Raw genomic sequence first — 20,906 nt, 5'->3', positions numbered from 1 at the left:
TCTCAAAGATATCTTATCTCTTAAAGGGGGGACAACAGAAGGTTGTTGGTGTCTCCTGTTCAAACAGAAACACCTCCATGCAATGAAATGGCCACAAACTCTTGGGGAAAACACTGTGCAAAATCCTGTAGTCTCATAAAGGCAGGAGACTGGTGGAACGGGGAAATAGATAAGCAAAGAACCATTGGATTTCTGAGTATTCTCTTGGAACTAGAGAAATGTAGGGGAATTCTGCTGTTGTTTCTTGAATGCAACCAGATTCATCTGAGACCACTCAGAAAGCAGAGTAAAATCATCCATGGCTGGAATAGTTACAGAAATATTGGGATGTTTTCCAAGAGCTGCTCCAAACGTCACTGCAGCTCACGGGACTGACTCCAGCTCTGGCACAGGGAACAAGGCACTGCAGCAGATCTTGGAAACAGGACTGACATTACTTTTATGTATTGTAAATTAAATGTTGCTTTTTTCATCTCAGTCAAATTGCCTGTTGTTTTCCTAGTCCACAGGAAATAACTAGGCTAGGAGAACCAATAGAACAGTCTGTGATCAAAGACAGGGTTTGAAGCTTTTGTGTAAGGGTAACAGTTTGGCTGAGGAAGGACATAAAGAGTTAAACATGTAGGGAAGGTGCCTGTGAAAGCAATCCATAAGAAATGTTTTCTTGGCTGGCCATGCAAGGATTCAGCTGACTTTTAAACAGAGATTAGGCAGGACTATACAGCTGAAAAAGTTATGGAGCCATAACATAAGGCCAAAACAAACAAAACAGACAAAAATCACCAGGAGGGATCTTATACAAAAATGAAGGACTATTGCAAAAATAAAACAAAAAAGGAGATACAGTAAAGTGGAACAATACTTGAACAGGAAAACCAGAGAAGTTTTTCCTTCTCCAAAATGCAAGCATGCACTCCAGCTTTGTCCTGACCCTAAGGCAGGATGCAATTCCCTCCCTCCTTGCATGCTTCACCCAAGTTTAGATGGGAAAAGAAATCAAACCTGGACACTGTAATGGGACTCATAGTACTCCTCAGTCTGTCCCTGCTTTGACTCACCAGTGACCAGATTTTCAACTACCCTGCAAAACCATTCAGCACTCAGAGAAGGTTTGGTGTAGATTTTTAGGTTCATGCAGATACCGAAGACAAAAGTGGTACACCTACCAAGGTTAAAACTCATTATTAAGACTGGGATTTTTTTAAACCCAATTCTATAGAACTGATAAAGAACAAGCTGAAGAAAAGAGTTGGGTTTATAAGAATCAGCATTTGAAAGCTTTTAACTAATTGCTTTGGCTAGTCCACATTTCTTGATTCCAGTGAAAATGTCCCAAAAACACCAAAACACCTAACATAGAGTTTTAAGAAGCTGCTCTTGTTAATATTAATAATAAATGTGCTTCCATACAGCATTTTGTCTGAAAAACTCTGCATAAGATTAACTGACCCTTATATGACCCATGTGGTGTAAGTCAGTTTTATTCTCTGCATGCAAACAGGGAAACTGAGGCATTCCTACAGCTGCTTAGAGGCACATATAGGAAAGGAAGGACCATTGTATCCATTATGACATCCTTTCCTGAAGAAAGACTAAGTAATAAAAAGAGAAAGTAAAAATCCATTGTACAGTGTTATAGAAAGCAAGCAGCAGAAATTAAAGCACTGTTTCTCTCCCAAAATCCCCAAATGAAGCTGATCTATGCTTCACAACTTAGAAAAAAAGCTAAACGAAAACAACACAGTTCAATTGGACCTTGCACAAAATTCCAATCTTGTCGCCCATTTAACAAAAATTTTGTTGTAATACACAATCACAAACCCATCACAGACATCTGTGGGGTGGCTGAAAGTCAGTGTAAAAATTGCTGTGTTTCACTCAAAATTCTCCATCTCCAGGCATGGCCTTTTTCTATTCCCCAAACTTAAATGGCTTTAGTAATCAGACAACACAGCCAGACCTGTATTGGCTTAATCCAACAGCTCCAGATCACAGGATCAGGGTTGGAAGGCACATCTGAGGGCCGTCTGGTCCAGCCACCTCTTCCAGGCCAGCCTCAAAGCTGCATCAGTGCTAGATTACACGTTTGTTACACAAGGAACTACTCTTGTTTGCTTACCTGCAGTTGTAGCTGCAACTCTGTATGTATGGTTTTCATATGTAAACATGGGATACTTTAAAGATAATAAGAAATATTTAAAGTATTCACTGGAAGAGGTAGGATTGGAAAAGAAGGTCTGATTGATTGCTCTGGGCATTTCCTTCCAGGGTACCTGTATGAATCTGTAGAGACTTTCCTCCTACTTCAAAATCACAGAAAAACATCTCATACTTCACATTTTTAAATTTTAACCTTCTGCAAAGTGGGCCAAAAAACTGCATTCCTCACATGAAATTAATGATAACTGTCAGCAATACTTTCTACAGAAAAATTCTAAATATAGAACACATTTTAGAAAACACTTTTCATAAAATGGGCAACAGCCTCATGGAATTAGGGTTTTTTTATTATGTTATGGTCTCAAAGGCGGGAATCAAAGCCCTTTTAAACTTGCTCATCAGCAGTTTTTTGGAGTTTTTTCTTGCATAGATATTTTTGAAATATTTAACAGAAGTTTAAGACATACAAATAGATATTATAATTCTGGGCCTTTTTTATGTGCAAACTTTTCTTATACGCTCTTGCAACTGACTCCAGCAGCAGGCAAGACCCCATCCTCAAATTATCCACATTTCAAATGGATGAAAAGTGCAAGAATTTAAAACCTGCAAATAGTACCTGAGGAGAGAATGCAACAAAAGCACAAAACAGCCAAGTGGTTCCCACAGAAAGTGAAAAAAATTGATGGAAATATTATTGTCCCTTCCTCACTAATTGCATTTGCAGGTTGTAATTTTTTATCTTTCCTGCTGTTTGCAGTAGGTGTCTTTTCTCTTGGACACACCCAGAGTCCTGTAGGTCCAAAAGAGAAAACTGTACTGTTTTGGTATTACAGTTGGTACCTTGGACATGCTTTATTTCTGTCCATGCTGTGAAAAACAGAGCAGGTTATAACACTTTTTAAACAGCCATGCTGGATTTGCATTGCAGACATGGCTGTAGAATGGCTAAATTACATTACTGTAGCAAACTTCCCAGGCTACCCATATGGTTAAGTAGAAACTAGGAGTTTATAGCTTAATTAGAGGCACTTGTAAGTGAGGATCAGATAAACAGATATACAACTTAAAAGAGGGCATTGGCCATAAATTCTTTCATTCCAGATTCAGATCTGCTAATATATGACTTCAAACACCTTTGACATGGTTATTTAAAAGCTGAGCAACCTTATTTCCTATGTCTTTGGAACATGAACTGGGAAGAAGTAAATGACAGAAATCATGCAGTGCTGCCAGCAGAGCCTAAACATATTTAGATCTTTGTGATAAGTGATACAGAAATGCTTGAATAGGTGGCAGGAAGAAAACAAGACAGGGGACAAACAGGTCTAAGGCAGAAGATGGCTCCTTTGCCACCCTTTTCTTCTCATTCCCTTTACAATTAATTTTACAACATTATTATATAATGATATTATAGTATATATTTTACAATATATTTAATTTTTTTTTTCAGACACCTGCTTCATCTTCTGTGTTTTTTCTTAAATTAGAGGAGAAATACAAACTCATTCTGAGGGAAAGAGTGAGAGAGGTCGGCTCTTCTGAGGTTTCCCATGTCTGTACAAGTATCTATTCTTCTTTTCTGAAAACTTCAATGGTGAAATGTGAAAATATTTCTTTTCAGACCTAGTTAATATTTAAAGGGAATTGAAAAACTAGCATTTAAAAAATTGAAGAATTAAGATTTAAAAGAGCACCCAGGGTTTGCGTTGCAGTTGAAACTTATGAGGTGATCAGTAGTTTTAACACTCCTGACTTTAGCAAAGCTGTAGCCTATGGTTGTAGTCTGAAGTTGTTTCCTGTGAATTTAAGTTTTTATTTTTTCCGATGGAGAAAGATGATTTTGACCAGATTGGAATACAGATAAACTTATTCTGCTAACAGAGGAAAACCAAATGTGCTTCAAAACACTAAGGGAAAATTCTTGTTTTCATTTCCTCATATAACTCCTTGTTTAGAGAATCAAGAGAGACACTGCCAGAGACACAGTTTTATATAAAACAGCTTTTGAGGCTCCGAGCACACTTGTTTCGCCAGGTGGGGAGAGTTTGTGACTGCCTAGAAATCACTCTGGCAAAATTATTCTCACCTTCCAATTTGCACCTATAGAAGAAATAGAACATGGAGCTAAATGCCACGTCAAACATCCTTTGATGTTTCCATCGAGGGTTTAAACACTGGCACTAGAGAACCAGGAGCTCAATCCACGGTGCTTGAAAAGTGTTAGCTGCAACAGGAACAAGGGCTGCGGAATCCAGCAGCTTAACAGATACCAGAAGTGCCGCTGACGACAAAAGGAAAGGGATTTATAAGAGTGCCTGGCTACTTCAGTGTCCCTTTAATGCCGATCGCCCTCGTTTTGCCGTCTCTTTAGTGTGGAGACCGGGCTGCTTTGCTTGGGGCGCGCCCACCCCCGGCAGCCCCCTCAGGTGGCTGCGGGCCCCGCACCGCCCTCTCTCCAGCAGCGCCCGGGTGCCAGCAGGGCTGTGCTCAGCCCACCGGGAACAGCGTGGGCCGCAAACCCAGCCGCGACGGGTTCCATCGCACCCATCTGCACACATCAGCGCGAGAAGTTTTTAGTTAACTTTCCCCGTCCCGCTCCCTCGGTGAAAGCTGTCGGCTTCAGAGTTCCGTCTGGCCGAGGCAAAGGGAGCGTCGAACGCGCCGGGCCCGCTCCCCGGCCTCCCCAAGCGGGGTCACGCCGCTCTCCCCTCAAGCTCTCCCGCGCCCCCCGAGCTCCTCCCGGCCGCGCCCCCCGCGCGCCGCCGCCGGGCCCCGCCCCTGGCCCCGCCCCGCCGGGCCCCGCGCTCCGCCGGCCGCCCCGGCCGCACGGCGATTGGCGGGCGCGGCGGGCGGCAGCCAATGGGCGCGGCGGAGCGCGGCCGGCGCCGTCCCGGGCGCGGGGCGGCCGAGCCCCATTAGGGCGGGGAGCGCTCCGGGGTTCGGGCAGTCGCGGCGGGGCGGCCGAGGAGGCTCCGGGCGGTCCCTCCGCGGCGCTGCCGGAGATGCGCGTCTCCCGCCGGCGCTGACTCCGTGGGACAGAGCCGGGTATCCCCCTCCGCCGTCGTCTGTGTGACGGACCACACCGCCTCCCGGGAATACGTCGCCGTGGTCCGGCCGCGCTGCGGGGAGGGTAAGTGGAGGCTCCCCGGGGTGACGACTGACGGGCAGCCTGCCGCGGTGCGGCGCAGTGCCCGGCGGGTTTGGCGGAGCGCCGACCGCAGCCGGCACCGTGCAGCTGGCGGCGGAGCGCTTCCCGCGGTGCGCCGGGGGTCCTGCGCCCTGCCCGGGGCTTGCATCGCCAGGGCGCGCCGCTGAGGAGCCGCCCGAGCCCGGAGCCGGCGCTCGTCAGCGCCGCTGGCGCTACGCCGTCCTGTGCCGAGTTGTCGGACGGGGCTGCGGGCTTGGGAGAGAGGGGAAGGTGGTGCGGAGCGCAGGGCGTCCCGCCGAGCCCCGCGGCCGCTGTCGGGGGAAGGTGTCGCGGCGCCGCCGCCGTGCCGGCTCGGTGCGCCCGGTGGAACGAGCGGCGCGCCGCAGTCGCCGGCCTGAGTGAGGGTCCAGATGCGGGAGCTCAGCTGTTGCCTGTCAGTGCGTGACAACTGGCCCTTTGCAGGCATTCTCCTCCCTCTGCCTTAGCCTGGGCGAAGCGTCCGCCTCTGGGCACCCTCCTGCCCCGAACGGGGACCCCGGCGGGGTGGGAAGCCCGGTCTCTCATCCCGGCGGCATCTTCCGTGCTGTCCGCTTGAACTGGGGGGTAATCCCCACACCCAGCCCTGCAGCCACGGACCTCCCTGAAGTATGTGTGTGTGCTTCCCTTTCTTAACCAAGAGAGCTCTGGAAGGGCGATGGACGGTCCGCGAGTCCCTTCTCCCAGAATATTGATGCCCACCGCGGGATTTCAAACTCCACCATTTATCAATCGGCCGGGCTGGGCTGAGTCCAGACGCCTTCGCTGTGGTCCGAGCCCGGGGCGGCTGGGTCTGGCCTTTGACAGGAATCTCTCACCGTAGCCCAGCGGGGGTGGCCCAGGAAGGCAAAAAAAGCACTCACCAGTACCATGTTCTAAATGCTATCAGCTGGAGGGCGAGGAAACGCAGCGGGGGGTGTTTTACTAGCTCGCTGAGAAATGTTTATACAGAGAAATTTAATGGTTAACAATGCATATTCCCAACACGCTGAAACATAAAAAAATGGCATAAATAGATTACTAGCGTTATTGTGGCGAAATTCCCTGTGATCATTGTTTAGCTGGTAACTGAGGTCATACATGTTTCGCACGGCAAACTCTGGAGTAAGTACTGAGATTTATCTAGTAGGATGGGGTTTTCTCCCCTTCAGCTGTAGTTCTATTTCTAGGGGGAATTAAAGTAATTTATACCATTTGTTTGCAAGACTGGTGTGTCACAGTGGCCAGGTTTTCATCCCATGGTGTGAGTAGATCAGAAGGAGTTTGGATAGGGAGTGGAAAGGGAAGGAGATGGAGAGAGCCGTTACTCTGATGCAGTGACAGATCCTTTCATTTCTCCCTGCAGAGCCCCGGATGAGCCGGGCTGGTGCAGTTCTGCCAACAGCACTGTTAATTGTGTCCTGTAAATCAAGGTCCACGGAGCTGCTGCTCTCTTTCTGTACAACAAAAGGTTTTGTAATGAGTAAGCCCAGATCAGTCATATAAAAATTTTAACATCAACTGGGCAAGGTGTGTGTAAGGACCTTACAGGGTTAATAGCTAAACTATTAAGATTGGAGTCAGATGTGGGTAAAAGCAACAGGAGAGTCTGGTTTTTCCTAATATCCTGTAGTATGATAACTCTGAAAAAGGTAATTGTTTAAAAAAAAAAAAAAATCTGTTTCGATTTAAGATTTATTAAGCAAGGAGAAACTTACGTAAACATAAGAATCCCTTTCTTGTTTGGAAAGGCAAGAAATAGCTAGAAATCTCATCTGAACTTAAAGGCTACAAACTATGTGTGGATTTTCATACATATGTGCAAGAATGTTATTAATCTCATTTTCAGCTAGCTTATTCTATGTCTTAGGGGACTGGGGTGTTTAGCCCGGGCCTTTGGCAAAATGGCTTCTGTGCTTTTAGGTTGTTTTTTTTTCCCCTAGCAAATGAGTTATTCCTAGCATTTAATGAGACTTTAAAATACAGGAGCAAGAGATAGCAAGTGCCTTCCAAAGAAGGAGGAATAGAGGGGGTGGGAGGGGGAGTCAGATTTTACTTACATATGTTATAAGTTGGGAATGTAAATTTGTATATAAGGAGAAGATCTGAAGAATGACTTGGCGCACTAATGACCTGGCTTCTTGGAACTTCAAGAGTTTGGTCTGTCTCCCCCTATGGTTATAATAAGAGATTAAATGCATTTGGCATATTTAATTAATTAGCATATGAAAATAAGATGACTTCTACTTTGTCATTGTTTTCCTGTGAAACTTTTCTATGCTAATGAATGTCTGCATTTACAGAGTAATTTAAATGTCTTTGCTCCATATTATGCTTTTGCAGATTGGTTTGACCCTTCCTAATGCTGAAAGCCTTTGTATCGTGGCCTGAAAGTCCTTCCTCTTTGTCGTGTGAATCTTGTGTAATAAATACATTGTCAATTACTGCTATACACAGCTTCTAACAGAGCAGACTGAAAGTTGCTCTTAAATTTAAAGCCTCTATTTGCTTGGGTGCTATGCCTTACGCATTCCAGAGTTAATTGGATGTGTAGTGATGAATTTAATTTAAAACAAACAAACTAGCTGTGTTGTGTTTCTGTTTTCTGTGACTGCTTTATCCTAAAGTAAAGAGATCCCTAGTGCTGGAGTATAAAAGCATGCTCTGAAACATTACTTTTTATTTTTTAACAGTTGAGAAATATTGTTTGTATTTCTGGGAAAACTGTTGCATGATACAATATTGCACAAAGAATGCTGGATTGAGATGGGTCCCTAATGACCAAGTGGCTTATATCAATATTCAGTTTACCCCCCTTGTATTAAGGCTTAAGCTTCAGTTTGGCCAGCACTGGTTTTTGCTTATGCTGTTTAAACAGACGTAAACTTGAGGTTAGCTCTAGCCATTAGTATATGCTTGGTGTAAATCATGCAAGCTTAGGTCCTGCTCCTGGAAATGTTTACAGAAATGAGTAACTTTTACTTGTGTGCTTAAATTGTTTGGATTAGGAGTTGTATAATGGGAAGAACCAGCTTGGAAGGATACAGCACAGCTATTGCTCATCTTTTCCTCCTCCCACCTTATGGCTGAAGAATGATGGGAAGAAACATGTTTTGCAAGTAATAGCACACTGAAGTCGTGGCATTTCTGGCAGAAATTCCCAGATAGACTATCAGATCAGTTTGCCAAAATTACATGCTTTTTTCAGAAACAGCTCTTTAGCTGCTGGTTCATTGACAAAGGATATTTCCAGCTACTGAAGAAAATTTCACAGGTGGTCTGCTACAGCGCTTCTCTTTTGTATTTTACTTACTTATAATATTCACAAAATACGTTATATATTCTTAGCAGAACTAAAAGAGCATTTGACTTCTCAGCAGAAACTGACAGTACTCCTCAAGCATGTTCCTGTGCAAAGAGGGTTTTTTAAATGTACAAAATGAGTGAAGTGCTCATATACAAGAGGTAAGAGCCAACACAAACATTTTTAGTATTTTTAAAATGTCTGTAAATGACAGCATTTTGCTAGTTTACCTTTTCTTGGAACACTGCCTGGAAGGCTTCTTAAAAGTCCTTACATATAGCCATAAGGTTGGTGAGTTGCTTTTCAAGATCTTTATGAACCTATCAAGCCCAATGTTTTGCTAGCTAGTAAACCTGGGGTACACAGTCTCTCAGGTAGGCCTTTCCATTCCAGTAGATTACACATCAACAGATGCTGGAACTGTGTTATTTCAGTTGTTCTGTACCAAAGTCGTGTACTCCTGTCTAAGGTCTGTGTTTGAGATGCTGATTTACAGCACCTGATAGCTCTTGCTGTTCTGTCTTGTGTGCTTCCCTCCTTCATTTTCTCTCTCTTCCCCTCTGTCCCCTCCTTAAGGTATAAGAGTACTGTGGAGTGTTCTTGTTGGTTTGTATCTACAACAGATATAACAAATTTTATTCAGTTGCCCCCCATTTATCTAAGGACTGATCCCACAGTTCGCAATTACTATCTTTGACTTCAGTCAGAATATTTTTTTAAACGTTTCTGGTTTCACACAGTATTAGCTTTGTGGAGTGGTTGCATGCCAGAAAAGCATTTTCAACTGCCACCCAAATACTGAAATATAATTGCTTGCTTTTATTTAAAATAATTTTGTTTTCTGTGATGTTTTTGTAACCACCTTTTTGAGCTTGTTGCCTTCTAATCTTGCATCAAGTAATCTAAGACTTAATATTACATGATTCCAGAATTAGGCTTCTCTGTCGGCAGCATGCCAAATCCTGTCTAATGTCTGTGTTAATGTGGTGTATATGAAAACTGACTTCTCTGTGGATTGGAGCACTGATTTGTATAATTGCAACCAGCATGATTAAAGATCTGCATGTCAGTATCATGATGCTTATAATAAAACTTGGAGGTTTTTTTTTAAGCAGGGTGATGTTAGTCCCTTAAATTTTCTTTGAGAGTCTTCGTTGTCCAAACATCTTCATTTCTGAATGTGTTTGCGTGTTTAAAAAAGAAAATAAGAACATGTATGGAGTTATGAATATAATAATTGGATCGTGCTGCATGGTACGACTGCACCCTCTTGTTCTGTAGGAAAGCTGCATCTTCTCTCACTAGTCTTAAAAAGACTTGTCTCTGAATCTTTAAGTATATCTAGATAAATTCTTCTATGCCATTCCTCAAAGCTCACATCCCTTGTGCTGTTCCTGTGATCCCTGCTGGAGCCGTGCACGCCACCTCTGAGCCGGGCGCTGTGATTGTTCAGCTTTGCCCGTTTTGCTGTCCCTGCTGCCGTCGTTAGCAGAGCAGTCCTGTGACAGTGGTGGTGCTGGCTCAGTAGCAGCTCTGCCCAGCCACTCTTGCTCAACCCGTTGAGCACTTGGGCTTGTCGGACACTGCCCTCACCCATGGCCCATTTCGGTAGCAACAGAGACGCACAATAACCACGGCACAAATTGAAAGCCACCTTGTGCTTTCAGGTGTGGATTAACTTGTCTAACAGCAGCAAAACCTGACTTGTTTTCGAGTACGTTAAAAATTAGCGCATGATTAGCGAAGATTATTTTTTAAGGATCTCTTTTTGTAATCAAGCGTTAATCACCCAGAAGTTCAGATGTGTTTATGTAAAGAAATTGCATGTGTTTGTGTGCATACTTTAGGATTAATGCATTTTTACTTTATTTCAGACTCTTTGCAGGAATTGGTATTTTCATATAAAAATAAAAGCTTCACATGCTGAGATGACTATTCAAAGTATGAATATTTATATACTTTAAAATGAATTTTATGGAGGCGCTAAAGAAATGTCTGAACCTTGCATATTTGCATCTCTATATACAGACTGCTAAATAAATTATGCTAGGTCTAGAACCTCACTGGTGAATTGCAGATGTCTTTTGTAAAAGTATACATATGGCTTTCTGAGAGCTTTGAACTGTTTTCCTCGTGCTTTGCTCATCAGAAAGATGGTATGGATAACTTCATTCTGAGAGGGCATTTTTCCAGTCTTGTTTGCAAAGCATAGTGGATCTGTGTGGTAAATATTGAATTTTTATTTGTCCTCTGGTTGAAATGAGCTCATTCTGTGCATATGGAATATGAGAAAAATATATACAAAGGATATGTTTATATTTAATAAAATAAATAGTATAAAGCAAGTGCAAAGAAACTTACAAGCCTAAACAGCTTGGCAGGCCAATAGCCAGCGAATGTCTTAGAGTACTGCCAAACATGTAGAAAGCAGACCAGGCTCTCATGTGTTATGAGGTACCAAAAAACTTCCAGCCTCATGAGGATGTTGTTAGCCCAGGACGCGCTTTCTTCTGTTTGCTCAGCAGCTCAGTGTAGGTCTGGGTTTCAGCAAGTGTCTTCTAGGAGGTACCACTACTATTCAGGAGAGATGTGATTGCCTGGAAGAACAAGTTGTGTTACAGCAGCTCTCCACAGACAGATCCCAGGGTGCAAATCACTTTTTACGGGTGCTGGCCTCTCCTTGGGCGGCTCTAGGGAAGGAAGCAGTGTACCAAAGACTGGAGACAACATCTGCAGGGTAAGAGGGAGGCCTATAAATTGCTGTTGTGCTCAACCATGAGCTGCCAAAAAGCTGTGGACGTGCTCTTCAGTAAAGGATGCTGCAGAGTAGATTACTGAGCTCAATGATATCTTTAGCTGCTTGTGAATCCAGCTAAATGTCAAGCTTTACACCCAACCTTTCATACAGCCCATCTGCTTGGGCAGTATTTGCAGGGGGTTTCAGGTGGTGTGAAGCTGAAGTTCAGTGGTCCAGGTTAATACCCCATTTTGTTCTCAATATATGATTTTCCAGTCCTATAAAAGTGTTGTTTTCATGCAAGAGCAGCTTTCGTGTTTTTAGAGTAGCTGTTAATACACTGAAATTGAACAATGCATATATGTATTTGATTGAACTGAAGTGACCATAGTGGCAAACAGGCACCTGTTTCATTGCTGCAGATTCATTGCTTTTCAGATTTCTTTGCAAAATGTCCCCCTACACTTGGAGCTCTATTGTCTAGTTCTCAATCTGCCACCTTTTAGGCTGTCATTTTGGAAGACTGCTGTTTTTTAATGTCTCCCTGTCTGTCTTGTATTGTGCTGTGACTGTTGATAAGCATTTCTGACCTATCAGGGGGATGTCTTATTAGCCTGGAGCTGATGCAGTCAAGAGGTACTGGTATTATGATGGCTCTTTCACAAAGGTATACTTAGTGGCTTTATTCTAGGAACTGGGGCGATATCAGGCTCCTGTTCATTTAAGGCTTTTTTTTTTTTTTGTTAGGTATTTTTTTGTGCTTTTTTGTTTGTTTGTGTTTTTGGGGTTTGGTTTTTTTTGTTTGTTTTTGGGGGTTTTTTTGTTTGTTTGTTGGGGTTTTTTTTTTACTCACATGCATAAGTCAGTGTTTAACATCTAAATGCTAAGTGCAAAACAAAGTTGGATGTTCCAGGACATGGGCCTCTTTCTACCTTCTGAGGGCTTCTGGAAGGAGACTTATGCTTTGAAAGAATATTTCTCATGAAGGTATCAGCAGGTACACCTTCAATTATGCAACATTTTTTTCTGCAGGTAGAAGTCATCCTCCTTTGTGCAATTCTCTGCATGTGCCATCATCCTGCTTTGTTGCATACTAAATCAACTGATATCTAATGCAATTTTGAGTAGATAATCTAGACTAGTTTTTAAAAGGAAACTGTTGGCACATTGTCCTGCTGCAGTGCAGGGGGGTGACTTAAACTCTGCTGTGTGAGCTGCGACAGGGGTTGTGTACCTGAGTGAAAGGGAAAAAGCATTTCCAAAAAACTACAGTAGTTGTCTGTCAGTGTTGGACTCTGGATAAATTGCTTCAGTCTTGTATTTCTGTGGTATATAAAACAGTGAATTAAGTCTATTTTCCCTCTGGAAAATACTCAAGCTGTTTCCCTTTCCCTGTGATGTAGTTGTGCAGGCATACCTCAAGAGGAGATACAGAGATATATTTTCAAACTTTTTTGTTTTAAGTGAGCTTCCCAAATCAGCCCAATTAGTGCAGAACAGTACAAGGATTATGATTGTGTGCAGTGGTGTGGTGGAAGAGGGGCTTCCTAACCATATGCTGGTACCAAGAAAGAAAGAAAAGCCTAAAAGAACATACACTATAAAGATGTAGCATTTGTTTTGCTATACCTCCAAACCATGAAGTGATTTTGTCACCTGTGTCACATATAGGACTTTGTCTGACTTGAATTCCAGTCTCAAGTGTTACTCTAACCATTGTAGTATTAGTTGTCCAGATGGTCCTGAAGTGTTTTGAAGATCATCTGCTTGAACTTGGATAGGAATGATTATTAGGCACTGTTTCTGCTGATGCAAATAGATTTCCATTTTCTAGGAATGGGAAGTCTGTGTCTTCCACAAACAAAATGGCATGTTCCTCATTTTATGGAATAACTGCAGGAAAATATAAATCAATGAAGTCTGTCTGAAAAAAATGCAATAGTTATCTCTTCTTTTGGTTTTTTAGAAGCCTGTTTACTGACTGGGCTTCTGACGTGCTAATATCTGTCTGAAGCCTTAAAAAAGAAAAACCCCCAAACCCCTGAGTAAGCTGCAAGTTCTCTTCTTCCCCACCCCCAACTAGAGCCTCCTTGCCTGCCTTTGCTTGTGTACTCTATAGGTTTCACAGTTCATATACTTGTGTTTTTTTAAAATCTCCCCCTGCACTCTGGTGGGAAGCATGTCTGCTGTTTCCTTTCAAGCGCACAAGGCTTGATTCTCCTCTCACAATGGCATAAATTGTGAAGAACTCCACTTGAAATCAATGGAAGTAAAGACATGTAAAATGGGGTGAGAGAAGAGCCCAGCCTCTGGTTTCTATTTTTAAGTGAGTCTGGTTAACCTAAAATTGTTCAATGTGCCACTGTGACTTTAGTTTGTAGATATCAGTTACTATGCTTGTTACTTTTTGTACCTAATGTTTCATTTTCATATATAATACATCATAGCTAGTACCACTAATCAGGATGCATATGTATTTCATTTAATACCTTGGTACTACTACACCAATTTTGGTACATAATAAGTAATATGTATGGTAAAGTACTTGCCATACTAGAGTCACTAGATCCTGCAAAAAGTCTGGGGTATAGCTGTATTCCTGTGCAGGCCTCAAAGGAAAGGAGGCTGGATTGGCTATATCTCTACAATTTAAACTTCCTTTGTGGTTTTCTCTTGCTTCAGTAGTTCTAATCTGTGAATCTTTTTCCTCATTATCCAGGTGCCAAATACTAATTCAATATAAACAATACTTTCTCATTAACTGTTGTTTTTTTCTGTGCTTGTGAAGTGTTCAGCTCCATTCTTACGTTTTTTTAAATGCTTAAGAAATTTTATAACTTCAAATTTTCTCTGAACAGTGAAGTACTTTGCAAGAAACCTAGAATATCCACACACGGGTTTTTTCTATTGCCTAAGTTTTGGTGGTTGTCCCATGTTTGTTTATTTTTTGGCAATGGATTATGGTCCTTAATTACCATCAGTAGTCAAATAACTGAATGAGATTATACAGCAGTGCTGTAAAAACTGTTCATGGTAGCTGTGATCTGTATATGTGTGGATATCTTTGAGAACAGTCACCTCATTCATTAACCAGTGCAACAGACTCCAACTTTACCTCTATTTAGTTTTTGAAATTAATGCAACCTTCTCTACCTAACTGAAACATTGCTTTGACTGCCTCTTTCTATAGTTTAAAAAATGCCCATGAAATAGTTGGCTCTTGTAATGTATTCGGTCTTGGAGCAAATTTATTGGCGTTTTTAAATTTTTGTTTTCTGCATGAATAGCAAATCACAGGTGTCCACAAGAGAATCTCTTTAAATATGGAATAGACTTAATATATCCCTTAAATTGTATCTCCAATTTTATTATGATGAGGGTAAAAACCTCAATTTACCTGTTTAGTCACTGAGCTTTCCTCTTCCATTTTAGTCCAGCAGCTGCCTCAAAAGCCAAGAGGTTGTCTGGCTAGTTATGTGGTGGCCTTATGGATCAGGGACAGCAGATGTCACAAAAGTTTGCTGTGCTGCAGAGAGTGGGAATGATGCAGATCTCAACATTCAGCATGGCTTCCAGCTGACGTGGAACTGGCTTCTGACCCCTCGACTGCAGTTATTATTTCCAGTAGTGAATTCTTCCTTGTCCCTGATAGGTTTTGCATGACTTACCGCAGGGAAAATGGTTTATCACAGTAAGTTCATTGTAGCTTTAACTGTGGCTTTTTTGAAGTAGAGCTGTCAGACAGGGAGGTGGCATGGTGGAGACTGAGAAATGGTGTTAAACTGCTGCTGTGAACTGCTGTGGTCATGAGCAGTGGTGCTTGTCTAAAACTGATGTGAGGAGTGGTGGGGGACAGAGAAAGGTGTTTGGTAGGGATGTGTGTGCTGGTCAATTCAATATGCTTTTCCTAGCTGGAAGTGGATACTTCTCCACTTTGTTAGTTAGATCCATCTTTGTGGAGTAGAGAACTGACAGCCTTCCAAGTGCAGAGATGTGCAGGTGATCTTCCTGGTGGCAGGCTTTACTCTTATTTATTCTTACGATTTTAAGACTCATTCTGTTATACCATTTTGGGGGTATTTTTAAGCTCTTCTGAAAGTTACGATTGTGGAGGCTGCAGTGCATGTCTGGAACAGAAACTAATTTTGGTGGTATTTTCAAAGCCTAAGGTCTGGTGTGCAAAAGTAATTTTTGGGTCTAAGGGAAGCAAAAGGTGATGTGGTTAGAATATGAGACTCTGTAGGGAAATTAGTCTTTAATACAGATTGGTATATACAGCAAGCTTGCAGAAAAACTGAAATCTTATGAAGCACCTTATCAGGGTTATGGATAAAGTGGCTTCTATTGGAAAAGATATGGGAATAGAAGAGCATGCTTCTGGCCCTGTCATTAGTTGTAGTAGTTAACAACAAATCAAAAATAATAGTGTATATAATCAAGTTGATTCTGAAGAAACTTAAGACTTTCTGCCTGTTGTGGAACTGCTAAGACTTGACCTCAGGAAATGGAGATGGTTTTGGGATCCAGAGCTTGCATCTGTTTATAGATACTGTTGAAGAGTTGTCACCAAAGAATACAGAGCTGATGGTGCAAATGCTTCTGCAACACAGAAATCTGTTCTGGAAGCAGCAATATACCCAGGGTAAATATTAGAAAGCAGTCCTTCTTGTAAATAATTTCAGAGCCATTTGCTTGCAGTCGTAATTTCTATGTAAGTCTGCTAAAAACTATGACTACTGTATAGTTCACTACCTATTCCAGCCATCTCTAAAAGCTACATTTTTTTTCACAGAGCAGCTTTCTGACAAGAGGCCTCAGATGGATGCTTGGTACCCATGTCTTCTGTGTCAGAAAGCAAAAATGTATGGGATCAGAAGTCTGGGTAGATTAATCCTTCTGTTCAGTTACAGGTCCATATCATGGTAAACACTATAATAAAGTGTTTAAAGCTCTTTTAGAATATTCATGTGTTCAGGACAAAAGTGTGTGTGGTGAGGAAGTAAAGCAATAGTTTAAATAATGCCAGCAAGCTCTAAGCTTTTATCTGTGTCCTGTTTAAGGAAAGTAAAAATGACTAAAAATTGGTATGCTGTGGAAGGGTGCATAGAAAATACATATTTCCTGACATCCTTCCAAAAGTACTATTTAAAGACAGTTTTATAACATTGGTGTCTTAGCAGCATTCTGTTAGCCTCTGTTTTCTTTCCCCTGGAACAGTTCCAGCTCTCACTTTCAAATTAGCCTGTTGTGTGATACTTTATGAAAGAAAGTAAATATCAGGAGGACACGCTGCAACACTTACGTCTAAATTTGACTCCAGTATGCGCACATCTTGGTACAGCTATGAATTTTGTCCTTAAGAAACATTTTGGAGAGCACCTGATCCTGTGCGCACGTGCTGCACCTGTACCACCGTAGATGTACACCAGGCACACCTATATAAGGAAGCCTGAGATCCACACCTCCAAAGCTGAAATGTTTCTGTAACTGTTAGGTCAAAAATGAAGGGTACTTGGAGGGCAGAGCGTATCAGCGTGAAGTCTACATGATCATCAAGTCAGTGCTGTGACAGCTTTCTGCAGCAGAAATGCTTGAGAAAAGTCACCTTGAAAATGTACAGATGAAACATATGCAGAATTAATGTACAGTCCTGTACATTTTCACTTAAATGCTAAAATATGGAGCTTGGATTCCAACTACACTTCTGACTCCACAAAGAAAATCAGAGTGGTGTGCTAGTGCCTGCCTCGCCTGTCTTGCAGCTGGTGACTCCAGGGAAAAGTAGGGTGTTGCAGCTGGGAGGGTAGCAGCCAAGGCTGGTCAGGCAAACACCAAGTGCAGACTCAAAGGTGGCAGAAGATGTATTACTTAACTGGTGGGGTACAGAAGGCTCAGCCTTTGGTTTTAGGGCTCTGGCTGCTATTAATGTCCAGTGTGGGCCTCACAGTTCTGGTGGAAAAAAGGCCATGTGTTGTTATCTCCTTGCCAAGGGGCGGTGCAGTGAAGTTGATGTGACTTGTGATGGTGGCCTAATGTAGAGCCGAACAAAAAGTTGATGGATTGCCATAGAATGGTTTGGGTTGGGAGGGACCTTAAAAATTATCTATTTCCAGCCCCTTGCCATGGGGCAGGGACCTCTCCCACTAGACTGGTTGGTCAGAGGCCCCTCCAACCAGGCCTGGAACACTTCTGGGGATGAGGCATCCACGGCTTTTCTGGACAACTTTTTCTGGTGTCTCACTGACTTCCCAATAATGGCTTTCTTCCTAATACTTAATCTAAAGCTATCCTCCTTATTCATTACAAATCAAATATCCCTTGTCCTGTCACTGCACACCCTTGAAGGAAGTCCCTTCCAGCTTTCTTGTAAACACTGGAAGGCTGCTATAAGGTTTCCTTCAAGGCTTCTCTGTTCCAGGCTGAGCCCCAGCACTCTCAGCCTTGTCTTTATAGAACAGGTGCTTCTGTCCCCTTCTCTTCCTGCCCTTCCTCTGGACTCTCTCCAGTAGGTCTGTGTCCTTCCAGTGTAGAGGACTCCAGGTAGGGTCTCATGAGGGCAGAGTAATGGGGGGGAATCATTTCCCTTGCCCTGCTGCCCACGCTGCTTTCGTGCAGCCCAGGACAGGTTTGCCTTTCTGGGCTGCAGGTGCCCATTGCCAGGTCACTTTGAGCTTCTCAACACGGCCAACACCTTCTCTTCAGGCCTGCTCTCAGTCCATTCTCTGCCCAGCCTGTGTTGTGCTTGGGATTGCCCTGGCCCAGAACCTTGCACTTGGCCTTGTTGAACTTCAGGAGGTTTGCACAGACCCCACCCCTCAAGGCTGAGGGTCCCTGTGTGTGTCATCCCTTCCCTCCAGCATGGTGAGCACACCACACAGCTTGGTGTCATCAGCAAACCTGCTGAGGTGTGCTCCATGGCAGTGTCCGTGTCACTGACAGAGGTGTGGCACAGCGCCGGTCCCAGTGCTGACCCCTGAGCAGGGCTGGCTGGAGCCCGGTCCGCTTCGGTCCGCCCCGGCCCTTCTCAGTGCGGGGGCGGCAGCGGGGGCGGCTGTGCCCCGCCTGCGCCCGCCAGATGGCGCCCGTGCGCCGGTGCCGGTGCGGTGTCCGTGCTCCGGTCCCGGTGCCGGTGCGGTGTCCGTGCTCCGGTCCCGGTGCCGGTGCGGTGTCCGTGCTCCGGTGCCGGTGCCGGTGCGGTGTCCGTGCTCCGGTGCCGGTGCCGGTGCGGTGTCCGTGCTCCGGTCCCGGTGCCGGTGCGGTGTCCGTGCTCCGGTCCCGGTGCCGGTGCGGTGTCCGTGCTCCGGTCCCNCCGGTGCCGGTGCGGTGTCCGTGCTCCGGTCCCGGTGCCGGTGCGGTGTCCGTGCTCCGGTCCCGGTGCCGGTGCGGTGTCCGTGCTCCGGTCCCGGTCCCGGGAGATGATGTTAAGAAACATTGCCGGGTGCGAGTAAAGGCGATCGCTCGTGCTTTTCTCCCTGTGCTCGTGGCACTGGCAGCGCATCTGCCTAGCTGTGTTTTTAAGGCTGAAGATATTTCAAGGGCTGGCTCACAGTGCCACCAAAAGCAAAGCTTTTTCATTTATCTCAATTTGCTTTGTATGAGTGATGTTAAAATGGTTTTGAAGGACAGAGAGCAGCCTGTCCATGCAGAGAACACACAGAGAACTGGCTGTTTTTTCTATTCCTCTGCTTGCTTTGTCTCTGTTAATTTGCTAGTGTTCAAAATTATACCAAAACCTAAAGGAGACGGGAACAAGCCTGAAGGTCCTAGCCTATGTGCAAAAAGATCTGTGCAGATATTCATCTTTCACCATGACATCTTGCTTCATGTTTTCTGTCAGGCGGAGGTGGACATGACTTTCTAGGTGGAGCTGGAGAACAGGGACATAGCCCCTCTGGTTTCCCCAACTGGCTGGAGGGGTTGTACGGCAGGAGCCTGTCTGGCTGTGGTGCTGTGTGTTTGGAGAGTGAGCTCTTCCTCAGCAGGCTTTCGCTCCCCAGAAGATGCTCTGGCAGGGTGAGGATGTGTGCCTGTTGTTGTGGTGCAGCTCCATGAGTGTGCAAGTGGTCTAAGCACGTAGGAGGAGACGGGAGCTTTCTCACAGGCACTCCACAAACACCAGAGACAACAGAAGAAATCTAAGCACTTTGATGTGGTTCTCTAGGCCCCTGGTAAGCTGCCCAAACTAGTTTAACCAGGCCCAGAGGCAGAAGAGGAAGGAAGAAATGGTCTCTGCTGAATAGCCAAAGGAGCGCTTCCTTATCAGCCTCATTCCTAGGGAGCTTTTGCGCTGAAGTGAGCCTGTCCTGAAGGTACAGGAGTGATACAGGCCTGCCTGAGACTGAAGGAGACATGCATTTTCTTATTAATTGAGAGGAGGGCATCCAGCATCAATAACTGTTGGCTCTCCTTTTGAAGGGAGGTGCTACATTCAAGTCTGCAGTGTAATCCTGCTTGGGATGCAGGCTGTGACTGCCACCACATCCCACTAATGGCCTTAGAAGGAAAAAAGGGCACCTCAGGAGTTCACTGAGACTTCAGATGGACTGGGCCTTCAAACAGCAGTGTCCATATCTTTCCTTGGATGCAGGGTGACCATCAAATAAGGAAGGGATGTGACTCACCTGGCAAACAAGAGAGGTTGACAGCCTGTGTAGCCTGCAACCAGATTTGTGGATCAAAGCTGTCAAGCACCCTGAGCTATGTGTAATGTGTGAGCTCCTCCACCTCGATTAAGCTAGTCTAACAGCAAAAGAATGGATGAAATATTCAGTATTGAGAAAATTTTCTGCTGAAAAGAAATGGGGAGGAATTGCTGGCACTGCAGAACTTGAGCATCTGGCCAACTTGACCAAAGTATTCTTTAAAAATAAGATGGTGGTTTTTCAGAATTTTAGGCATATGGTTTTCAGAGTTTCCAGCTAAATCCTTGAAAACATTATCCTGTTGTCATGAAGTGCTCATAGCTTTGACTTTCTGATGAGGCTGTGAGACAGAGGTGCTAATAGTGAATCACCTGAATGGCAGGTGTTGAAACCATTCTCAAATAGACCAGAAGGCTTTTTTTTATCTTTTTTTTCCCCCCCTAATCTTCTACAAATACTGATTAGTGCTACAACAAACACGACCTGTCTCCTTTTGTACCCATCTTCCCACAGGAGAAAGAAATTCTTTCAGGAGTGGTGGGTTTGGGGGTTTGGTGTTTTTTTTTTCTTTTTTTCTTTTTTTGATTCCTTGATTCCAATCTTGTTAAAGGAAACCCTTGGTGGTAAATAATTGTGTTAGGAACTAGCAGGATTGGCTTAAATGAAAGTGCCTTGTTCAGCTATTCATTACTTAATTATACAGTGGACTTTCTCAGCACTGCTTCCTGGTATTCATCCAAGTCCTTCAGCTCTGATACCTGTAAACAATTAGCATTCTCCCACATGGCTCACAAACACTTGATCAGTGTTTAACAGGATATTTGTGTGTGGCAGCAGTTTAACCTCCTGAAGGAATCTTCCTGTCTGCCTTCTGCCTTTTGCTTCCATGATCTTTCC

At 44.0% G+C, this 20,906-nt stretch overlaps 1 protein-coding gene across 1 annotated transcript in view; it reads left to right on the top strand.

Annotated features, from left to right (window-relative positions):
- Nucleotides 1-5,093: 5,093 nt before the first annotated feature.
- PRICKLE1 (prickle planar cell polarity protein 1) overlaps nucleotides 5,094-20,906 on the top strand; it is a 65,392-nt gene continuing 49,579 nt past the window's right edge. The window contains exon 1 of the mRNA XM_015628126.3: nucleotides 5,094-5,293. The gene's annotated coding sequence lies outside the window, so the exon portion shown is untranslated. The remainder of the gene's footprint in view (nucleotides 5,294-20,906) is intronic.

The sequence above is a fragment of the Parus major genome, chromosome 1A, assembly GCF_001522545.3.
Source record: "Parus major isolate Abel chromosome 1A, Parus_major1.1, whole genome shotgun sequence".
NCBI lineage: Eukaryota > Metazoa > Chordata > Aves > Passeriformes > Paridae > Parus > Parus major.
The sequence above is the reverse complement of the archived record's forward strand: the minus strand, read 5'-3'. Positions and strand labels throughout refer to the sequence as shown.